The sequence below is a fragment of the Petromyzon marinus genome, assembly GCF_048934315.1.
Source record: "Petromyzon marinus isolate PM22_M1 ecotype Great Lakes invasive population chromosome 76 unlocalized genomic scaffold, UKy_Petmar_22M1.pri1.0 chr76_unloc.2, whole genome shotgun sequence".
NCBI classification, from domain to species: domain Eukaryota; kingdom Metazoa; phylum Chordata; class Hyperoartia; order Petromyzontiformes; family Petromyzontidae; genus Petromyzon; species Petromyzon marinus.
The window spans coordinates 52,184-77,479 of record NW_027422619.1 but is presented as its reverse complement, the minus strand read 5'-3'; the positions used below and the strand labels follow the sequence as shown (position 1 = coordinate 77,479).

The window sequence follows — 25,296 nt, the reverse complement described above, 5'->3', positions numbered from 1 at the left end:
TACCACCACCATCCATCTACAACACACTACCATCACCATCACTACCATCAACACCACTACCATCACACCACCTCATCACCACCACTACCATCAACACCACTACCATCAACACATCAACCACCACCTACACCACCACCATCACCATCACCAGCACTCACCATCACTACCATCAACACCATCACCACCACCACCAGCATACCATCACCATCACTACCATCCACACCATCACCAGCACTACCATCAACACCATCAACACCACTACCATCAACACCACTACCATCACCATCACTCCATCACTACCATCACCACCATCACCCATCAACACATCACCATCAACACTATACATCAACACCACTACCATCAACACCATCACCATCAACCACCAACTCACCATCAACACATCACCATCCACCACCACTACCATCAACACCATCACCAGCACTACCATCAACACCACCACCATCACCAGCACTACCATCAACACCATCAACACCACTACCAATCACATCTCACCATCACCACTCTACCATCACACCATCACCATCACCATCACCATCAAACACCACTACCATCAACACCACTACCATCATACATCCTACCAACTCACCAGCACTACCATCACCACACCATCACCATCATCCAACACCATCACCATCACTACCATCACACACCACCACACCACAACACCATCACACACCATCAAACACCACTACCATCAACACCATCACCATCAACACCATCAACACCATCACCATCCACACCAACCATCAACACCATCACCACCACTACCATCACCAGCACTACCATCAATCCAACACCATCACCACCACTACATACCACCACTACACAACACCCACTACCACTTCAACACCATCACCACCACTACCATCAACATCATCACCAGCACTACCATCACCATCATCTACCATCAACACCATCAACACCACTACCATCAACACCACTACCATCACCATCACTACCATCAACCTCATCACCATCACTACCATCACCATCACTACCATCAACACCACTACCATCACCATCACTACCATCAACACCATCACCAGCACTACCATCAACACCACTACCATCACCATCACTACCATCAACACCACTACCATCAACACCATCAACACCACTACCATCAACACCATTACCATCAACACCACTACCATCACCATCACTACCATCAACACCATCACCATCACTACCATCACCATCACTACCATCAACACCACTACCATCAACACCATCAACACCACTACCATCAACACCATTACCATCAACACCACTACCATCACCATCACTACCATCACTACCATCACCAGCACTACCAGCACTACCATCACCAGCACTACCATCACCATCAACACCATCACCATCAACACCATCACCAGCACTACCATCAACACCATCACCATCACTACCATCACCAGCACTACCATCACCACCACTACCATCACTAGCACTACCATCACCACCATTACCATCACTACCATCACCATCACTACCATCACCATCACCACCATCACTACCAACACCATCACTACCATCACCAGCACTACCATCAACACCACTACCATCAACACCATCACCATCACTACCATCAACACCACTACCATCAACACCATCACCACACGCACTACCATCACATCACTACCATCAACACCATCACCATCATACCATCAACACCACTACCATCACCATCACTACCATCAACACCATCACCATCACTACCATCACCATCACTACCATCAACACCACTACCATCACCATCACTACCATCAACACCATCACCAGCACTACCATCAACACCACTACCATCACACCACTACCATCAACACCATCAACACCACTACCATCAACACCATTACCATCAACACCACTACCATCAACACCATCAACACCACTACCATCAACACCATTACCATCAACACCACTACCATCAACACCATCAACACCACTACCATCACCATCACTACCATCACCATCACTACCATCACCAGCACTACCAGCACTACCATCACCAGCACTACCATCACCATCAACACCATCACCATCAACACCATCACCAGCACTACCATCAACACCATCACCATCACTACCATCACCAGCACTACCATCAACACCATCACCACCACTACCATCACTAGCACTACCATCACCACCATTACCATCACTACCATCACCATCACTACCATCACCATCACCACCATCACTACCAACACCATCACTACCATCACTAGCACTACCATCAACACCACTACCATCAACACCATCACCACCATCAACACCATCACCAGCACTACCATCACCATCACTACCATCAACACCATCAACACCACTACCATCAACACCACTACCATCACCATCACTACCATCAACACCATCACCATCACTACCATCACCATCACTACCATCAACACCACTACCATCACCATCACTACCATCAACACCATCACCAGCACTACCATCAACACCACTACCATCACCATCACTACCATCAACACCACTACCATCAACACCATCAACACCACTACCATCAACACCATTACCATCAACACCACTACCATCAACACCATCAACACCACTACCATCAACACCATTACCATCAACACCACTACCATCACCATCACTACCATCACCATCACTACCATCACCAGCACTACCAGCACTACCATCACCAGCACTACCATCACCATCAACACCATCACCATCAACACCATCACCAGCACTACCATCAACACCATCACTACCATCACCAGCACTACCATCAACACCATCACCACCACTACCATCACTAGCACTACCATCACCACCATTACCATCACTACCATCACCATCACTACCATCACCATCACCACCATCACTACCAACACCATCACTACCATCACCAGCACTACCATCAACATCACTACCATCCACACCATCACCATCACTACCATCACCATCACTACCATCAACACCACTACCATCAACACCACTACCATCAACACCATCACCAGCACTACCATCACTACCATCACTAGCACTACCATCAACACCACTACCATCAACACCATCACAGCACTACCATCACCAACATTACCATCACCAGCACTACCATCACTACCATCACCAGCACTACATCACCATCACTACCATCACTACCATCACCATCACTACCATCAACACCACTACCATCAACACCATCAACACCACTACCATCACCAGCACTAACATCACCACCATTACCATCAACACCATCAACACCACTACCATCACTAGCACTACCATCAACATCACTACCATCACTACCATCAACATCACTACCATCAACACCACTACCATCAACACCACTACCATCACCATCACTACCATCACTACCATCACCACCACTACCATCAACACCATCACCAGCACTACATCACCATCACTACCATCACTACCATCAACATCACTACCATCAACACCACTACCATCACCACCACTACCATCACCATCACTACCATCACCATCACTACCATCAACATCACTACCATCACTACCATCACCACCACTACCATCAACATCACCACTACAACACCACCACCACCAATTGGAGTCTCCAGTAGATGAGGCGTGTACAGTAGACGAGGTGGTGTACAGTAGACGGGGTGGTGTACAGTAGACGAGGTGGTGTACAGTAGACGAGGTGGTGTACAGTAGACGGGGTGGTGTACAGTAGACGAGGTGGTGTACAGTAGACTAGGTGGTGTACAGTAGACGAGGTGATGTACAGTGGACGAGGTGGTGTACAGTAGACGGGGTGGTGTACAGTGGACGAGGTGGTGTACAGTGGACGAGGTGGTGTACAGTGCACGAGGTGGTGTACAGTGCACGAGGTGGTGTACAGTAGACGGGGTGGTGTACAGTGGACGGGGTGGTGTACAGTGGACGAGGTGGTGTACAGTGGACGAGGTGGTGTACAGTGGACGAGGTGGTGTACAGTGGACGAGGTGGTGTACAGTGGACGAGGTGGTGTACAGTGGACGAGGTGGTGTACAGTGGACGAGGTGGTGTACAGTGGACGAGGTGGTGTACAGTGGACGAGGTGGGGTCACTCCCAGCTGCTCGTCGTTGGCCGTTTGATTCGCCACGTGTTGCTGCTCTCCCAGAATGCATCTGGCGTGGACTCCAGCATCTCCGTGGCTGCACGCGGCGAGGAGGTGACGGAGGAGGTGGGAGGCATCGTCATCATCAGCACTGTGGCGTCATCATCAACACTGTGACGTCATCATCACCGCTGTGACGTCATCACACCGCTGTGATGTCATCATCAACACTGTGACGTCATCATCAACACTGTGGCGTCACCACCACCATTGTGACGTCATCATCAACACTGTGACGTCACCACGACCACTATGACGCCATCATCAGCGCTGTGATGGTGGTGGTGATGGTGGTGGTGATGGTGGTGGTGGTGATGATGGTGGTGATGGTGGTGGTGATGGTGGTGGTGATGGTGGTGGTGGTGATGGTGATGGTAATGGTGATGATGGTGGTGATGGTGGTGGTGATGGTGGTGGTGGTGGTGATGGTGGTGATGGTGGTGGTGGTGATGGTGGTGGTGATGATGGTGGTGATGATGGTGGTGGTGGCGGTGATGGTGGTGGTGATGGTGGTGGTGGTGATGGTGGTGGTGATGGTGGTGGTGATGGTGGTGATGTTAGTGGTGGTAGTGATGATGGTGGTGGTGATGGTGGTGGTGATGGTGGTGGTGATGGTGGTGGTGGTGATGATGGTGGTGATGGTGGTGGTGGTGATGATGGTGGTGGTGATGGTGGTGGTGATGGTGGTGGTGATGGTGGTGGTGGTGATGATGGTGGTGATGGTGGTGGTGATGGTGGTGGTGGTGGTGATGGTGGTGGTGGTGATGGTGATGGTAATGGTGATGACGGTGGTGATGGTGGTGGTGATGGTGGTGGTGGTGGTGATGGTGGTGATGATGGTGGTGATGATGGTGGTGGTGGCGGTGATGGTGGTGGTGATGGTGGTGGTGGTGATGGTGGTGGTGATGGTGGTGGTGGTGGTGATGGTAATGGTGATGATGGTGGTGATGGTGGTGGTGATGGTGGTGGTGGTGGTGATGGTGATGGTAGTGGTGATTATGGTGGTGATGGTGGTGGTGATGATGGTGGTGATGGTGGTGGTGATGATGGTGGTGATGGTGATGATGGTGATGATGGTGGTGGTGGTGATGGTGGTGGTGATGGTGGTGATGGTAGTGGTGGTAGTGATGGTGGTGGTGATGGTAGTGATGTTGGTGATGGTGATGTTAGTGATGTTGGTGATTATGATGTTAGTGATGTTGATGGTGATGGTGATGTTAGTGATGGTGATGTTGGTGATGTTAGTGATGGTGATGTTGGTGATGTTAGTGATGTTGGTGGTGATGGTGACGTTGGTGATGGTGATGATGTTAGTGATGATGGTGATGATGGTGGTGATGTTGATGGTGATGTTAGTGATGATGGTGATGTTGGTGATGTTAGTGATGGTGATGTTAGTGATGGTGATGATGATGGTGATGTTGATGGTGATGTTGGTGATGTTAGTGGTGATGTTAGTGATGTTGGTGATGGTGATGTTAGTGATGGTGATGATGATGTTGATGGTGATGTTAGTGATGGTGATGATAATGGTGATGTTGATGGTGATGTTGGTGATGTTAGTGGTGATGGTGTTGGTGATGGTGATGTTAGTGATGGTGATGTTAGTGATGGTGATGATGATGATGGTGATGTTGATGGTGATGTTGGTGATGTTAGTGGTGATGGTGTTGGTGATGGTGATGTTAGTGATGGTGATGTTAGGCATGTTAGTGATGTTGATGATGTTGGTGATGGTGGTGGTGGTGATGTTAGTGATGGTGATGTTGGTGATGGTGGTGATGGTGGTGATGGTGGTGATGTTAGTGATGGTGATGTTGGTGATGTTGGTGATGGTGGTGGTGATGTTGGTGATGTTGGTGATGGTGATGGTGATGTTGGTGATGTTAGTGATGATGATAGTGATGATGTTGGTGATGTTAGTGATGCTGTTGGTGATGTTGGTGATGTTAGTGATGTTGGTGATAGTGATGGTGATGTTGGTGATGTTGATGATGTTAGTGGTGATGGTGTTGGTGATGTTAGTGATGGTGATGTTAGGCATGTTAGTGATGTTGATGATGTTGGTGATGGTGGTGATGTTGGTGATGGTGGTGATGTTGGTGATGGTGGTGATGATGTTAGTGATGGTGATGTTAGGCATGTTAGTGATGTTGATGATGTTGGTGATGGTGGTGATGTTGGTGATGGTGATGTTGGTGATGTTGGTGATGATGTTGGTGATGTTGGTGATGGTGGTGATGTTGATGGTGATGTTGGTGATGTTGGTGATGGTGATGATGGTGATGTTAGTGATGTTGGTGATGTTGGTGATGGTGATGTTGGTGATGATGTTGTTGTTGGTGATGTTAGTGATGTTGGTGATGTTGGTGATGTTGGTGATGGTGATGTTGGTGATGGTAATGTTAGTGATGTTGGTGATGTTGGTGATGTTTTTGATGGTGATGGTGATGTTAGTGATGTTGGTGATGTTAGTGATGTTGATGATGATGGTGATGTTGGTGATGTTAGTGGTGATGGTGTTGGTGATGGTGATGATGTTGGTGATGTTGGTGATGGTGATGTTGGTGATGGTAATGTTAGTGATGTTGATGATGATGGTGATGTTGGTGATGTTAGTGGTGGTGATGTTGGTGATGGTGGTGATGATGTTGTTGTTGGTGATGTTAGTGGTGATGATGTTGGTGATGTTGGTGATGATGTTGTTGTTGGTGATGGACTCACTGAGAGATTTTTTCCCGGAGTCGTTGTTTTGCTGTCCACTGCTCTGCTACAGAGACACAGACAGAGACACACACACACACAGAGACACAGAGACACACACAGAGACACACACAGAGACACACACAGAGACACAGACAGAGAGAAAGACAGAGAGACACAGACAGAGAGACACAGACAGAGACACACACGAGGCACACACAGAGACACAGACAGTGTCACACACACACAGTCACACACACACAGTCACACACACACAGACACACACACACATACACACACGCTCATGTACACACTCACACACACAACAACAACCGCCATTCGCCACTAAGTGTCGGTGATGTCACCACGACGCTTGTGCCAGGCTATGTGCACCTTGAGGCCACGTCAAGTGTCGAACGCCCGCTGGCAGGAGGTCACGGGGCAGACCCAGGTGCCACGGGTCGACTGACTGAGATGACTGGCTGATGCACCACCTGTGCCCCCTACTGTGCCAACCTGCTGTGCTTTAGCCACCCGGCGCTCCGCTCGTTGTTGTGAGCGTCGCTCCTCCGCCCTCCGTTGTTGTTGGAGGGCGACTGCCTCCAACTGCCCAGCAGCGTCCTTCACGAGATTCCTCCACAGAGGCCGATCTTGACACCGCTGGTACCAGTCATCGGCAAGTCCACTCAGCTCCACGTCCTCCTGTACCATATCACTCCATCTCTTCTCTAGCCCGTGCCGTGCCCGCTTAGTCCCCTCGATCCGGCCGAACAAAAGCTGTTTCGGCATGCGGTGGCTGGGCATGCGGGCTACATGACCCAGCCATCGCAGCCTTGCCTGCCGGAGGAGCTCACCGATGGGACCTTGCCCAGATCTTTCAAGGATTTGTGAGCTCCTCACACAATCCAGCCTGGTAAAACCCAGGATGGATCGTAGGCAGGCTAGCCTAAATGTTTCTAACCGGCGAAGATGTTCCATTAGGGGGATCCACGTTTCGCAAGCGTAGAGAAGGGAGGGAATGACCGTGGCCGACAAGACCTGAAGCTTAGTGCGGAGCGACAGACCAGGTAGCTTCCACACAGCGTTACGCAACCGATGAAAAGATATTGCCGCTCGACTGATTCGGAGTGAGACCTCTGCTGTTAAACTGGAGCCGGTCATAAGCACACTGCCCAGGTATGGGAAACTCTCCACTCTCTCCACAACTGCCCCATCACCGATTGAGAGTTGTGGGGGTGGAGTGTCCGATGGCACAAAATACCCAGGCAGGTGCTTAGTTTTGGTGGGGCTGATGGTAAGGCCCCATCTCTTAGTGGCACGCTCCAGTCTCAGCAGCAGCGTCTCCAACTCCTCCTCTGACTGAGCAGCTATTACCAAATCATCAGCATACATAACGTGGTTGAGCAATAGGGAGCCATCCCTTGACTGCACCCGGGCATCGATCAGCCTCCCATTATATCTGTACCATATGGAGATTCCCCCGGTACAGCTATTGAAGGCTTCACGAACTACGTGGTCAAAATAGATGGTAAATAATGTGGGAGCCAGAGGACATCCCTGTCGCACCCCAAGGTGTACAGGGAATGGCTCTGACTCCCGGCCACGTAGTTTTACCCGGGCCCGCTCACCATCATGAAGGTCCTTAATGATCGTGAGCAGAGGGTCAGGAGTCCGAAAGCACGAAGAACAACCCAGAGCCCAGGCCTACTGATGGTATCATAGGCCTTGACCAGGTCAATAAAGCAGAGATGTAGGTCTTGCTGGAATTCCCTATATCTCTGCTGTATCAGACGGACAGAAAATATGGCATCTGAAACCGCATTGGGGCTCCGCAAGCCTCTCCTTGCCAGGACCTTTCCCGGCACACTGAGGAGTGAGATGCCCCTGTTGTTCTTACAGTCTGTGCGGTCCCCCTTCTTAAAGAGGAGGACCACCAGGGCATCCTTCCAATCCTGCGGAACCCGTCCAGTGGTCCAGACTGTTGTTATGATGTCATATAGGGTAGTCTGTACACAAACGCCACCCTCCCTCAGCATTTCGCTTGGGAGATCATCTCTGCCCGCTGCCTTTCCTGGTCTCAGACTTCGGATCGCCTTCAGTACTTCCTCAACGGATGGCACTTCAGCCAGCCACTCACAGGGGGTGACTTCTTCCAATATTTGAGGCACCGCAGCCTCAGCAGGGTCATCTTCACTTTGTGCCACGATGTTTTCCTGGCTGAGGGATTTTCCCTCCCCCAGGAACTCACAGAAATGCTCAGCAAATCTGTAAACCTGTTCCTGGGGGTCAAAGATTGGATCACCGTTTTTTCCCCTAATGATGGTAATAAGTGTGGCACTGCAGGTTACTTTTTTGATGGAGTTAAATAGAGATTTGTGATCCCGGGCCACTGAGGCAGACCCATCCTTGCAGCGCCTCACGGCTCTCCGAACCTCCGAGCGAAGGCTGCGGTAAGCCTCCTCATTCTCTGATGTGGGATGCTGTAGCCGATGACAGTGGGCCTGTCGCTTTTTCTCAACCATCCTGAACACCTCCTCTGTCAGCCAGGGTCTCAGGCGAGGTCTGGACCGCGTACCCAATGCACCCATTGCAGCTGCATGAGTCACAGTCCTAAACCTCGCCCATTTACCCTCGACATCAGGAGGAGTCGGGGACGATGCCATCCCCAGCCGCAAGCGATGATGAAATTCTCGCTTGCAACTTTCATCAGATAACTGAGACCAGGCCACTTTGGGTTGGAATGGGGTCCTGGGTGTACACCCACCACCGGAGTGTAAGAATGGCAGGCGCATCTTACAGATGACTAGTCGATGGTCAGAGGGCAGATCAGCTCCACGCTAGGTCCTGGTGTCAAGGATATGGGCCCGCATCCGCTGGTCCGTCACTATGTAGTCCAGCAGATGTTCTTGCTTGGACCCGGCATGCATCCATGATGTTATGTGGATGCGCCGATGCCGGAACAGCGTGTTGGTAATTACAAGCCCATGGGCTGCACAAAAGTCTAGCAGCCTCCTACCGTTGTTATTGAGCTGATCTGGCCCATGCCCTCCAATCACTCCAAACCAGGTGCCAGCATCATGACCAACTCGGGCATTGAAGTCACCCAACAAGGTGGCTCTATCACGAGGGGCCACTTTAGCCAGCACCTGTGACAGGAGGTCATAGAAGGCATCTGACTCATCGGCTTTGCCTGCATCCCTCCACGGATGTTCGTCTTCGGTGAGGGCATAAGTAACCACGACCACCACTCCTCGCCTCCGGTTGATGGGAAGGCGAGCCCAAAGTAGCCTGGGGCTTACAGCTTCCCACACCTCACCGCCACGCTCCCACGCCCCCTTCATTCTTCCGTTCAAAAGAAGAGCCACACCCTGTTGTTTGGCAGTCTGCTGCCCCGAGTAGAGGACTGTCCACCCCCTCATGGTGGCAGGAGCCAGAACCGGTCCACCGGACCTCCTGAATGCCGCATAGATCCAGGCGGTACCGGTCCAGCTCCCGACAGAGGAGCGGCAGCCTCTCCTCCGCAGTGAGCGTTCGAACATTCCACGTGGCCACACGAAGTGACTTTTCGTTGTTTCTGGAGTAGCCCCGAGGGTAGAGAGATTCAATCTCCTGGCTCCGCCAATTGGGGTTTGGCCAGGAGGCGTCATAGACGCCTGGCCCCCCGGGGCCTCCGGCACAAGCTTATTAGTTACATATTTCAGTCGTGGTTTAGTGGTAATTAATTGCAGGTGGAGGGGTTACCAGCCCCTTGCACCCGTCCAGAGCCCCCGTTTAGCCCCTGTGGTGGTCACAGACGCCATGAGGGGAGGAGCCAATCAAAATTGGACCTCCCCCCACAGCACTGTCCAGGACAGAGTTGCCCGTCCGGCACAGTGTCACACCCTCACCATGGTGAGGGTGATTGAGTAGGTGTCATACAGATGTGGAGCTTCCTCCGAAGCTTCGGAGGATTTGAGTTCAGGCTGAGAGGAAGAGAGAGATGGGGTCACTCACTCACCCACTCACTCACTCACCCACTCACTCACTCACCCATTCACCCACTCACTCACTCATTCACCCACTCACTCACTCACCCACTCACTCACCCACTCAATCACTCACTCACTCACTCACACACTCACTCACACACTCACTTACTCACTCATTCACTCACTCACCCACTCACTCACTCATTCACCCACTCACTCACTCACCCACTCAATCACTCACTCACTCACACACTCACCCACTCACTCACCCACTCACTCACTCACCCACTCAATCACTCACTCACTCACACACTCACCCACTCACTCACTCATTCACTCACTCACCCACTCACTCACCCACTCACTCACTCACTCACCCACTCACCCACTCACTCACTCACCCACTCACTCACTCACCCACTCACTCACTCACCCACTCACTCACTCACTCACCCACTCACTCACTCACCCACTCACTCACCCACTCACTCACCCACTCACCCACTCACTCACCCACTCACTCACTCATTCACCCACTCACTCACTCACCCACTCACTCACCCACTCAATCACTCACTCACTCACACACTCACCCACTCACTCACTCACTCACCCACTCACTCACCCACTCACTCACCCACTCACCCACTCACTCACCCACTCACTCACCCACTCACTCACCCACTCACTCACCCACTCACTCACTCACTCACCCACTCACTTACTCACCCACTCACTCACTCACTCACCCACTCACTCACTCACCCACTCACTCACCCACTCACTCACCCACTCACACACTCACTCACTTACTCACTCACCCACCCACTGTGGGTCTCTGTGTGGTGAGTCTGTGGGTCTCTGTGTGGTGAGTCTATGGGTCTCTGTGTGATGAGTCTATGGGTCTCTGCGTGCTGAGTCTATAGGTCTCTGTGTGGTGAGTCTATGGGTCTCTGTGTGGTGAGTCAGTGGGTCTCTGTGTGGTGAGTCTATGGATCTCTGTGTGGTGAGTCTGTGGGTCTCTGTGTGGTGAGTCTATGGGTCTCTGTATGGTGAGTCTGTGGGTCTCTGTGTGGTGAGTCTATGGGTCTCTGTGTGAGTCTGTGGGTCTCTGTGTGGTGAGTCTGTGGGTCTCTGTGTGGTGAGTCTGTGGGTCTCTGTGTGGTGAGTCTGTGGGTCTCTGTGTAGTGAGTCTGTGGGTCTCTGTGTGGTGAGTCTGTGGGTCTCTATGTGGTGAGTCTGTGGGTCTCTGTGTGAGTGAGTCTGTGGGTCTCTGTGTGGTGAGTCTATGGGTCTCTGTGTGGTGAGTCTGTGGGTCTCTGTGTGGTGAGTCTGTGGGTCTCTGTATGGTGAGTCTATGGGTCTCTGTATAGTGAGTCTGTGGGTCTCTGTGTGGTGAGTCTGTGGGTCTCTGTGTGGTGAGTCTACGGGTCTCTGTGTGGTGAGTCTGTGGGTCTCTATGTGAGTCTACGGGTCTCTGTGTGGTGAGTCTGTGGGTCTCTATGTGAGTCTACGGGTCTCTGTGTGGTGAGTCTATGGGTCTCTATGTGAGTCTGTGGGTCTCTGTGTGGTGAGTCTGTGGGTCTCTGTGTGGTGAGTCTGTGGGTCTCTATGTGAGTCTACGGGTCTCTGTGTGGTGAGTCTGTGGGTCTCTGTGTGACTCACCGATCGAGGGACGTGAAACGCCTTCTTCAGAATCCTCTGAACCTGAGAGATAAAAATAGTGTAGTGTATAGTGTAGTAGTGTATAGTGTAGTGTATAGTGTAGTGTATAGTGTAGTGTATAGTGTAGTGTATTGTCGTGTATTGTAGTGTATAGTGTAGTGTATAGTGTAGTGTATAGTGTAGTGTAGTGTGTAGTGTAGTGTATAGTGTAGTGTATAGTGTAGTTTGTAGTGTAGTGTATAGTGTAGTGTATAGTGTAGTAGTGTATAGTGTAGTGTATAGTGTTGTGTATAGTGTAGTGTAGAGTGTAGTGTATAGTGTAGTGTATAGTGTAGTGTATAGTAGTGTGTAGTATAGTGTAATGTATAGTAGTGTGTAGTGTATAGTGTAGTGTATAGTGTAGTGTATAGTGTAGTGTATAGTAGTGTGCAGTGTAGTGTATAGTGTAGTATATAGTAGTGTAGTGTATAGTGTAGTGTATAGTGTAGTGTATAGTGTAGTGTATAGTGTAGTGTATAGTGTGTAGTGTAGTGCATAGTGTAGTTGTATAGTGTAGTGTATAGTGTATAGTGTAGTGTATAGTGTAGTGTATAGTGTGTAGTGTATAGTGTAGTGTGTAGTGTATAGTATAGTGTATGATGTGTGTTCACGTTCAGGTACGTGTGCATGTGTGTGTGTGTGCAGGTGTGTGTGTGTTCACACGTGTGTGTGTGTCCGTGCGTGTGTGTTCACGTGTGTGTCCACGTGTGTATGTTCATGTGTGTGTGTGTCCACTTGTGTGTGTGTCCACGTGTGTGTGTGTCCACGTGTGTGTGTGTCCACGTGTGTGTGTCCACGTGTGTGTGTTCATGTGTGTGTGTGTGTTCACGTGTGTGTGTGTGTGTTCATGTGTGTGTGTGTGTTCACGTGTGTGTTCATGTGTGTGTGTGTCCACGTGTGTGTGTGTATGTTCATGTGTGTGTGTGTCCACTTGTGTGTGTGTCCACTTGTGTGTATGTGTGTCCACGTGTGTGTGTGTCCACGTGTGTATGTTCATGTGTGTGTGTGTGTGTCCACGTGTGTGTGTGTATGTTCATGTGTGTGTCCACGTGTGTGTATGTTCATGTGTGTGTGTGTGTGTGTCCACGTGTGTGTGTGTCCACGTGTGTATGTTCATGTGTGTGTGTGTCCACTTGTGTGTGTGTCCACTTGTGTGTGTGTCCACTTGTGTGTGTGTCCACGTGTGTGTGTGTGTCCACGTGTGTGTGTTCATGTGTGTGTGTGTCCACGTGTGTGTGTATGTTCATGTGTGTGTGTGTTCACGTGTGTGTGTTCATGTGTGTGTGTGTGTCCACGTGTGTGTGTGTATGTTCATGTGTGTGTCCACGTGTGTGTATGTTCATGTGTGTGTGTCCACGTGTGTGTGTGTCCACGTGTGTATGTTCATGTGTGTGTGTGTCCACGTGTGTGTGTGTATGTTCATGTGTGTGTGTGTGTCCACGTGTGTGTGTGTGTTCACGTGTGTGTGTGTGTCCACGTGTGTATGTTCATGTGTGTGTGTCCACGTGTGTGTGTGTTCACGTGTGTGTGTGTGTGTCCACGTGTGTGTGTTCACGTGTGTATGTGTGTGTTCACGTGTGTGTGTGTGTGTTCACGTGTGTATGTGTGTGTTCACGTGTGTGTGTGTGTGTCCACGTGTGTGTGTGTGTTCACGTGTGTGTGTGTGTCCACGTGTGTATGTGTATGTCCACGTGTGTGTGTGTGTTCACGTGTGTGTGTGTGTGTCCACGTGTGTATGTGTGTGTCCACGTGTGTGTGTGTGTGTGTCCACGTGTGTATGTTCATGTGTATGTGTGTGTTCACGTGTGTATGTGTGTGTTCACGTGTGTGTGTGTTCACGTGTGTATGTGTGTGTTTACGTGTGTATGTGTGTGTTCACGTGTGTGTGTGTTCACGTGTGTATGTGTGTGTTCACGTGTGTGTGTGTCCACGTGTGTGTGTGTGTGTCCACTTGTGTGTGTGTGTGTCCACGTGTGTGTGTGTGTGTGTCCACGTGTGTGTGTGTCCACGTGTGTGTGTTCACGTGTGTGTCTGTGTTCACGTGTGTGTGTTCACGTGTGTGTGTGTCCACTTGTGTGTGTGTGTGTTCACGTGTGTGTGTGTGTTCACGTGTGTGTGTGTCCACTTGTGTGTGTGTGTGTCCACGTGTGTGTGTTCACGTGTGTGTGTGTCCACGTGTGTGTGTGTGTTCACGTGTGTGTGTGTCCACTTGTGTGTGTGTGTCCACGTGTGTGTGTGTGTCCACGTGTGTGTGTGTCCACTTGTGTGTGTGTGTGTCCACGTGTGTGTGTGTGTCCACGTGTGTGTGTGTGTGTCCACTTGTGTGTGTGTGTGTCCACGTGTGTGTGTTCACGTGTGTGTGTGTCCACGTGTGTGTGTGTGTTCACGTGTGTGTGTGTCCACTTGTGTGTGTGTGTGTCCATGTGTGTGTGTGTGTCCACGTGTGTGTGTGTGTCCACTTGTGTGTGTGTGTTCACGTGTGTGTGTGTTCACGTGTGTGTGTGTATTCGAACGAACTCACATCCTTGTCCATTAAGCAGTTCAGGACGAAGATCAGAACACCCTGCATCAACAACACAACAACAGCAACAGCATTCATATCAACAACACAACAACATCCATATCAACAACATCATCAACATCATCAACACCCACACACTTACCACACCCACACACCACACCACACACACAGCCACCCACACACCACACACACACACACACCACACCACACACACACCACCCACACACCACACACACACCCACAAACCACACACACACACCACACACACACACACCACACACACACCACGCCACACACACAGCCACCCACACACCACACCACACACACCCATACACCACACCACACACACCACCCACACACCACACCACACAGACACCACACCACACACACACCACTCACACACCACACACACACATCACACCACACACACACCACCCACACACCACACACATACCACACCACACACACACGACACCACACACACAGCCACCCAAACACCACACACACACCCACACACCACACACACAGCAACCCACACACCACACACACATCCACACACCACACCACACACACATCCACACACCACACCACACACACCACCCACACACCACACACACCACACCACACACACACCACCCACCCACACACCACACACACCCACACACCACCCACACACACCCACACACCACACCACAAACACAGCCACCCACACACAGTCACCCACACACCACACCACACCACACACACACCCACACACCACACACACAGCCACCCACACACCACACACACACCCACACACACACACACACACCACACCACACACACACAGCCCCCCACACACCACACACCATACCACACACACATACACACAACAACAACCGCCATTCGCCACTAAGTGGCGGTGACGTCACCACGACGCTTGTGCCAGGCTATGTGCACCCTGAGGCCACGTGAAGTGTCGAACGCCCGCTGGCAGGAGGTCACGGGGCAGACCCAGCAGGTGCCACGGGTCGACTGACTGAGATGACTGGCTGATGCACCACCTGTGCCCCCTACTGTGCCAACCTGCTGTGCTTTAGCCACCCGGCGCTCCGCTCGTTGTTGTGAGCGTCGCTCCTCCGCCCTCCGTTGTTGTTGGAGGGCGACTGCCTCCAACTGCCCAGTAGCATCCTTCACGAGCCTCCTCCATAGAGGCCGATCTTGACACCGCTGGTACCAGTCGTCGGCAAGTCCACTCAGCTCCACGTCCTCCTGTACCACATCACTCCATCTCTTCTCTAGCCCGTGCCGCGCCCACTTAGCCCCCTCAATCCGGCCGAACAAAAGCTGTTTCGGCATGCGGTGGCTGGGCATGCGGGCTACATGACCCAGCCATCGCAGCCTTGCCCGCCGGAGGAGCTCACCGATGGGACCTTGCCCAGATCTTTCAAGGATTTGTGAGCTCCTCACACAATCCAGTCTGGTTAAACCCAGGATGGATCGTAGGCAGGCCAGCTTAAATGTTTCTAACCGGCGAAGATGTTCCATTAGGGGGGTCCACGTTTCGCAAGCGTAGAGAAGGGAGGGAATGACCGTGGCCGAGAAGACCTGAAGCTTAGTGCGGAGCGACAGACCAGGTAGCTTCCACACAGCGTTACGCAACCGATGAAAAGATATTGCCGCTCGACTGATTCGGAGTGAGACCTCTGCTGTTAAACTGGAGCCGGTCATAAGCACACTGCCCAGGTATGGGAAACTCTCCACTCTCTCCACAACTGCTCCATCACCGATTGGGAGTTGTGGGGGTGGAGTGTCCGATGGTATAAAATACCCAGGCAGGTGCTTAGTCTTGGTGGGGCTGATGGTAAGGCCCCACCTCTTAGTGGCACGCTCCAGTCTCAGCAGCAGCGTCTGCAACTCCTCCTCTGACTGAGCAGCTATTACCAAATCATCAGCATACATAACGTGGTTGAGCAATAGGGAGCCATCCCTTGACCGCACCCGGGCATCGATCAGCCTCCCATTATATCTGTACCATATGGAGATTCCCCCGGTACAGCTATTGAAGGCTTCACGAACTACGTGGTCAAAATAGATGTTAAATAATGTGGGAGCCAGAGGACATCCCTGTTGCACCCCAAGGTGTACAGGGAATGGCTCTGACTCCCGGCCACGTAGTTTTACCTGGGCCCGCTCACCATCATGAAGGTCCTTAATAATCGTGAGCAGAGGGTCAGGTACTCCAAAAGCACGAAGAACAACCCAGAGCCCAGGCCTACTGATGGTATCATAGGCCTTGACCAGGTCAATAAAGCAGAGATGTAGGTCTTGTTGGAATTCCCTACACCTCTGCTGTAGCAGACGGAGGGAAAATATGGCATCTGTGCAGGACCGCCCTTTCCTGAAACCGCATTGGGGCTCCGCAAGCCTCTCCTCAGGGTGCCTGGCAAGGCGATGCTGAAAATCCTTGCCAGGACCTTTCCGGCACACTGAGGAGTGAGATGCCCCTGTAGTTGTTACAGTCTGTGCGGTCCCCCTTCTTAAAAAGGGGGACCACCAGGGCATCCTTCCAATCCTGCGGAACCCGTCCAGTGGTCCAGACCGTTGTTATGATGTCATATAGGGCAGTCTGTGCACAAACGCCACCCTCCCTCAGCATTTCGCTTGGGAGATCATCTCTGCCCGCTGCCTTTCCTGGTCTCAGACTCCGGATCGCCTTCAGTACTTCCTCAACAGATGGCACCTCAGCCAGCCACTCACAGGGGGTGACTTATTCCAATATTTGAGGCACCGCAGCCTCAGCAGGGTCATCCTCACTTTGTGCCACGATGTTTTCCTGGCTGAAGGATTTTCCCTCCCCCAGGACCTCACAGAAATGCTCAGCAAATCTGCAAACCTGTTCCTGGGTGTCGGAGATTGGATCACCGTTTTTTTTCCCCTAATGCTGGTAATAGGTGTGGCGCTGCAGGTTACTTTTTTGATGGCGTTAAATAGAGATTTGTGATCACGGGCCACTGAGGCAGACTCCATCTCCTCAGCAACCCGCGACCACCACCCATCCTTGCAGTGCCTCACGGCACTCCCAACCTCCGAGCGAAGGCTGCGGTAAGCCTCCTCATTCTCTGACGTGGGATTCTGTAGCCGATGACAGTGGGCCTGTCGCTTTTTCTCAACCATCCTGAACACCTCCTCTGTCAACCAGGGTCTCTGGGGAGGTCTGGACTGCGTACCCAAAGCAGCCATTGCAGCTGTATGAGTCACAGTCCTAAACCTCGCCCATTTACCCTTGACATCAGGAGGAGTCGGGGACGATGCCAATCCCAGCCGCAAGCGATGATTTAATTCTCGCTTGCAACTTTCATCAGGTAACTGAGACCAGGCCAATTTAGGTTGGAATGGGGTCCTGGGTGTATACCCACCACCGGAGTGGAAGAATGGCAGGCGCATCTTACAGATGACTAGTCGATGGTCAGAGGGCAGATCAGCCCCACGGTAGGTCCTGGTATCAAGGACATGGGCTCGCATCCGCTGGTCCGTCACTACGTAGTCCAGCAGATGTTCTTGCTTGGACCCGGCATGCATCCATGATGTTGTGTGGATGCGCCGATGCCGGAACAGCGTGTTGGTAATTACAAGCCCATGGGCTGCACAAAAATCTAGCAGCCTCCTACCGTTGTTATTGAGCTGATCTGGCCCATGCCCTCCAATCACTCCAGACCAGGTGCCAGTATCATGACCAACTTGGGCATTGAAGTCACCCAACATGATGACTCTATCCCAAGGGGCCACTTTAGCCAGCTCCTGTGACAGGAGGTCATAGAAGGCATCTGACTCATCGGCTTTGCCTGCATCCCTCCACGGATGTTCATCTTCGGTGGGGGCATAAGTAACCACGACCACCATTCCTCGCCTCCGGTTGATGGGAAGGCGACCCCAAAGTAGCCTGGGGCTTACAGCTTCCCACACCTCACCGCCACGCTCCCACGCCCTCTTCATTCTTTTGTTCAAAAGAAGAGCCACACCCTGTTGTTTGGCAGTCTGCTGTCCCGAGTAGAGGACTGTCCACCCCTCATGGTGGCAGGAGCCAGAGCTGGTCCACCGGACCTCCTGAATGCCACATAGATCCAGGCGGTACCGGTCCAGCTCCCAACAGAGGAGTGGCAGCCTCTCCTCCGCAGTGAGCGTTCGAACATTCCATGTGGCCACCCGTAGTGGCTTTTCGTTGTTTCTGGAGGAGCCCCGAGGGTAGAGATTCAATCTCCTGGCTCCGCCAATTGGGGTTTGGCCAGGAGACGTCATAGACGCCTGGCCCCCCGGGGCCTCCTGCACAAGCTTATTAGTTGCATATTTCAGTTTAACTCGTGGTTTAGTGGTAATTAATTGAAGGTGGAGGGGTTACCAGCCCCTCACACCCGTCCAGAGCCCCCGTTTGGCCCCTGTGGTGGACACATATGCCATGAGGGGAGGAGCCAATCAAAATTGGATCTCCCCCCACAGCACTGTCCAGGACAGAGTTGCCCATCCGTCACCGCGAGGAGGTAGGGGGTTGTTTTGCACACACCACACCAAACACACACCACCCTCACCCCACACACACACCACACACACCACACACACACACACCACACAAACCACCCTCACCACACATCACACACACACCACACACACCACCCTCACCACACCCACACACACACACACACCACACACACACCACACACCACACACACACACCACACACACCACACAGCACACACACACCACCCTCACCACACACACCCCACACACACCACACACACCACACACACCACACACACCACACACACCACACACACCACACACACCACACACCACACACACACCACACCACACCACACACACCACACCACACACACACCACACACACCACACACACCACACACACCACACCACACACCACCCTCACCCCACACACCACACCCACACACCCCACCCTCACCACACACACACCCACACCCACCACACACACACCACACACACCACACACACACCACACACCACACACACACCACACACACCACACACACAGCACACACACACCACCCTCACCACACACACCCCACACACACCACACACACCACACACACCACACCACACACCACACACACCACACACACCACACACACACACCACCCTCACCACACACCCCACACACACCACACACACACCCCACACACAGTCACCCACACACCACACCACACCACACACACACCACACACACACCACACACCACACACACCACAACACACCCACACACCCACACACACCACACACACCACACACCCCACACACCACACACACCACACCACACACACACCACACACCCCACACACACCCTACACACACACCACACACACCACACACACACCACACACCCCACACACACCACACCCCACCCTCACCACACCCTCACCACACACACACCACCCTCACCCCACACACCACACACACCACACCACACACACCACACACACACAACACACACCACACACACACCACACACACACCACACACCACACGCACCACACACACACCACCCTCACCCCACACCCCACACACACCCTACACACACACACACACCACACACACACACACCACACACACACACCACACACCTCACACCACACACACACACCACACACACCACACACACACACCACACAAACCACCCTCACCACACATCACACACACACCACACACACCACCCTCACCACACCCACACAGAACACACACCACATACACACCACACACCACACACACCACACACACCACACACACACCACACACACACCACCCTCACCACACACACCCCACACACACCACACACACCACACACACCCACACACCACCCTCACCACACACACCACACACACCACACACACACCACACACACCACACCCACCACACACACACTCTCACCCCACACACACCACACACACCACACACACCACACACCACACACACACACCACACCACACACACCACACACACCACACACACACCACACACACCACACACACACACCACACACACCACACCACACACACCCCACACACACCACACACACACACCACAAACACCACACACACCACACACACACCACACACACACCACCCTCACCACACACACCCCACACACACCACACACCACACACACCCACACACCACCCTCACCACACACACCACACACACACACCACCCTCACCCCACACACACACACCACACACACCACACACACCACACACACCACACACACCACACACACACACCACCCTCACCACACACAAACCACACACACCACACACACACCACACACAAACCACACACACACCACTCACACACACCACACACTACACACACACCACACCACACACACACACCACACACACTACACACACACCACACCACACCACACAGATCACACACCACACACACCACACACACACACCACACACACCACACACACACCACACACACACACCACACACACCACACACACCACACACACCACACACACACACCACACACACCACACACACACACCACACACACCACACACACACACCACACACACCACACACACACACCACACACACACACCACCACACACACACCACACACACCACACACACCACACACACACACCACACACACACACACACCACACACACCACCCTTACCACACCACACCACACACCACACCACACACCACACCACACACACACACACCACATACACACCACACACCACACACACCACACACACACCACACACCACACACACACCACACACACCACACACACCCACACACCACCCTCACCACACACACCACACACACCACATACACACCACACACACCACACACACACCACACCACACACACACCACACACACACCACACACACACCACACACACCACCACCCTCACCACACACACCCCACACACACCACACACACCCACACACCACCCTCACCACACACACCACACCCACCACACACACACCCTCACCCCACACACACACACCACACCACACACACCACACACACCACACACACCACACACACCACACACACACCACACACACACCACACACACCACACCACACACACCACACACACCACACACACCACACACACACCACACACACACACCACACACACCACACACACCACACACACACCACACACACACCACCCTCACCACACACACCCCACACACACCACACACACACACCACCCTCACCCCACACACACACACCACACACACCACACACACCACACACACCCACACACCACCCTCACCACACACACCACACACACCACACACACACCACACACACACACCACCCTCACCACACACACCACACACACACACCACACACACACACCACCCTCACCCCACACACACACACCACACACACCACACACACCACACACACCACACACACACACCACCCTCACCACACACACACCACACACACCACACACACCTCACACCACACCCACCACACACACACCACACACTCATCAAACACACACCACCACACACTACACACACACCACACCACACACACACCACACACACTACACACACACCACACCACACCACACAGATCACACACCACACACACCACACACACCACACACACCACACACACACACCACACACACCACCACACACACACCACACACACCACACACACCACACACACACACCACACACACCACACACACCACACACACACACCACACACACACCACACACACACCACACACACCACACACACACACCACACACACCACACACACCACACACACACACCACACACACCACACACACCACACCACACACACCACACACACCACCCTCACCACACACACACACCACCACACACACACCACACACACCACACACACACACCACACACACACACACACACCACACACACCACCCTTACCACACCACACCACACACCACACCACACACCACAACACACCCACACACACACACCACATACACACCACACACCACACACACCACACACACCACACACACACCACACACACACCACCCTCACCACACACACCACACACACCACACACACACCACACCACACACACACCACACACACACCACACACACCACCACCCTCACCACACACACCCCACACACACCACACACACCACACACACACCACACCACACACACACCACACACACACCACACACACACCACACACACCACCACCCTCACCACCCTCACCACACACACACCACACACACCCACACACCACCCTCACCACACACACCACACACACCACACACACACCACACACACACCACCCTCACCACACACACACCCACACCCACCACACACACACCACACCCACCACACACACACCACACCCACCACACACACACCCTCACCCCACACACACCACACACACCACACACACCACACACCACACACACACCACACCACACACACCACACACACACACCACACACACCACACACACACCACACACACACACCACACACACCACACCACACACACCACACACACCACACACACCATACACACACCACACACACACACCACACACACCACACACACCACACACACACCACACACACACCACCCTCACCACACACACCCCACACACACCACACACACACACCACCCTCACCCCACACACACACACCACACACACCACACACACCACACACACCACACACCACACACACCCACACACCACCCTCACCACACACACCACACACACCACACACACACACCACACACACACACCACCCTCACCACACACACACCAAACACACCACACACACCTCACACCACACCCACCACACACACACCACACACTCATCAAACACACACCACCACACACTACACACACACCACACCACACACACACACCACACACACTACACACACACCACACCACACACACACACCACACACACTACACACACACCACACACACCACACACACACCACACACACACCACACACACCACACACACCACACACACCACACACCACACACACCCACACACCACCCTCACCACACACACCACACACACACCACACACACCCACACACCACCCTCACCACACACACCACACACACCACACACACACCACACCACACACACCACACACACCACACACACCACACACACCATACACACACCACACACACACACCACACACACCACACACACCACACACACACCACACACACTCCACCCTCACCACACACACCCCACACACACCACACACACACACCACCCTCACCCCACACACACACACCACACACACCACACACACCACACACACCACACACCACACACACCCACACACCACCCTCACCACACACACCACACACACCACACACACACACCACACACACACACCACCCTCACCACACACACACCAAACACACCACAAACACCTCACACCACACCCACCACACACACACCACACACTCATCAAACACACACCACCACACACTACACACACACCACACCACACACACACACCACACACACTACACACACACCACACCACACCACAACACACCCACACACCCACACACACCACACACACTACACACACACACACAAACACACACCACACACACCACACACACCACACACACCACACACCACACACACCACACACACCACCCTTACCACCTTCACCCCACACACCACACACACCACACCCACACACACCACACACACCACACCACACACACACCACACCACACACACACCACACACACACCACACCACACACACACCACACACACACCACACACACACCACACACACACCACCCTCACCCCACACCCCACACACACCACACACACACCCCACACACACATCACCCTCACCACACACACACACCAGAAACACACCACACACACCACACACACACACTACACACACACCCCACACACACACCACACACACCACACACACCACACACACCACACACACTACACACACACACCACACACCCTTACCCCACACACACACCACACAACACACCACACCACACCACACACACACCACCCTCACCACACCCTCACCACACACCTGCAGCGAGTTGAAGATGGTGAACACGTAGTGCAGCGCCGCGTGCCCGCCCCCGTCCACGAACAAGAACACCCCGATCCCCCACGTGACCCCCAGCACGGGAGTCAGCACCGCCACGCTTCTCGCCAGCCT

The 25,296-nt window shown here is 52.8% G+C and overlaps 1 long non-coding RNA gene across 1 annotated transcript; it reads right to left on the bottom strand.

The window, feature by feature from the left end:
* Window positions 1-1,686: 1,686 nt before the first annotated feature.
* On the bottom strand, window positions 1,687-25,284 carry LOC142908200 (uncharacterized). The gene is made up of 5 exons (XR_012931630.1): window positions 25,165-25,284; window positions 15,030-15,071; window positions 12,470-12,511; window positions 6,858-6,903; window positions 1,687-4,170 (listed from the first exon to the last, which is right to left on the bottom strand). It is a non-coding gene; the product is annotated as an uncharacterized LOC142908200 (long non-coding RNA).
* Between the last annotated feature and the right edge of the window lie 12 nt (window positions 25,285-25,296).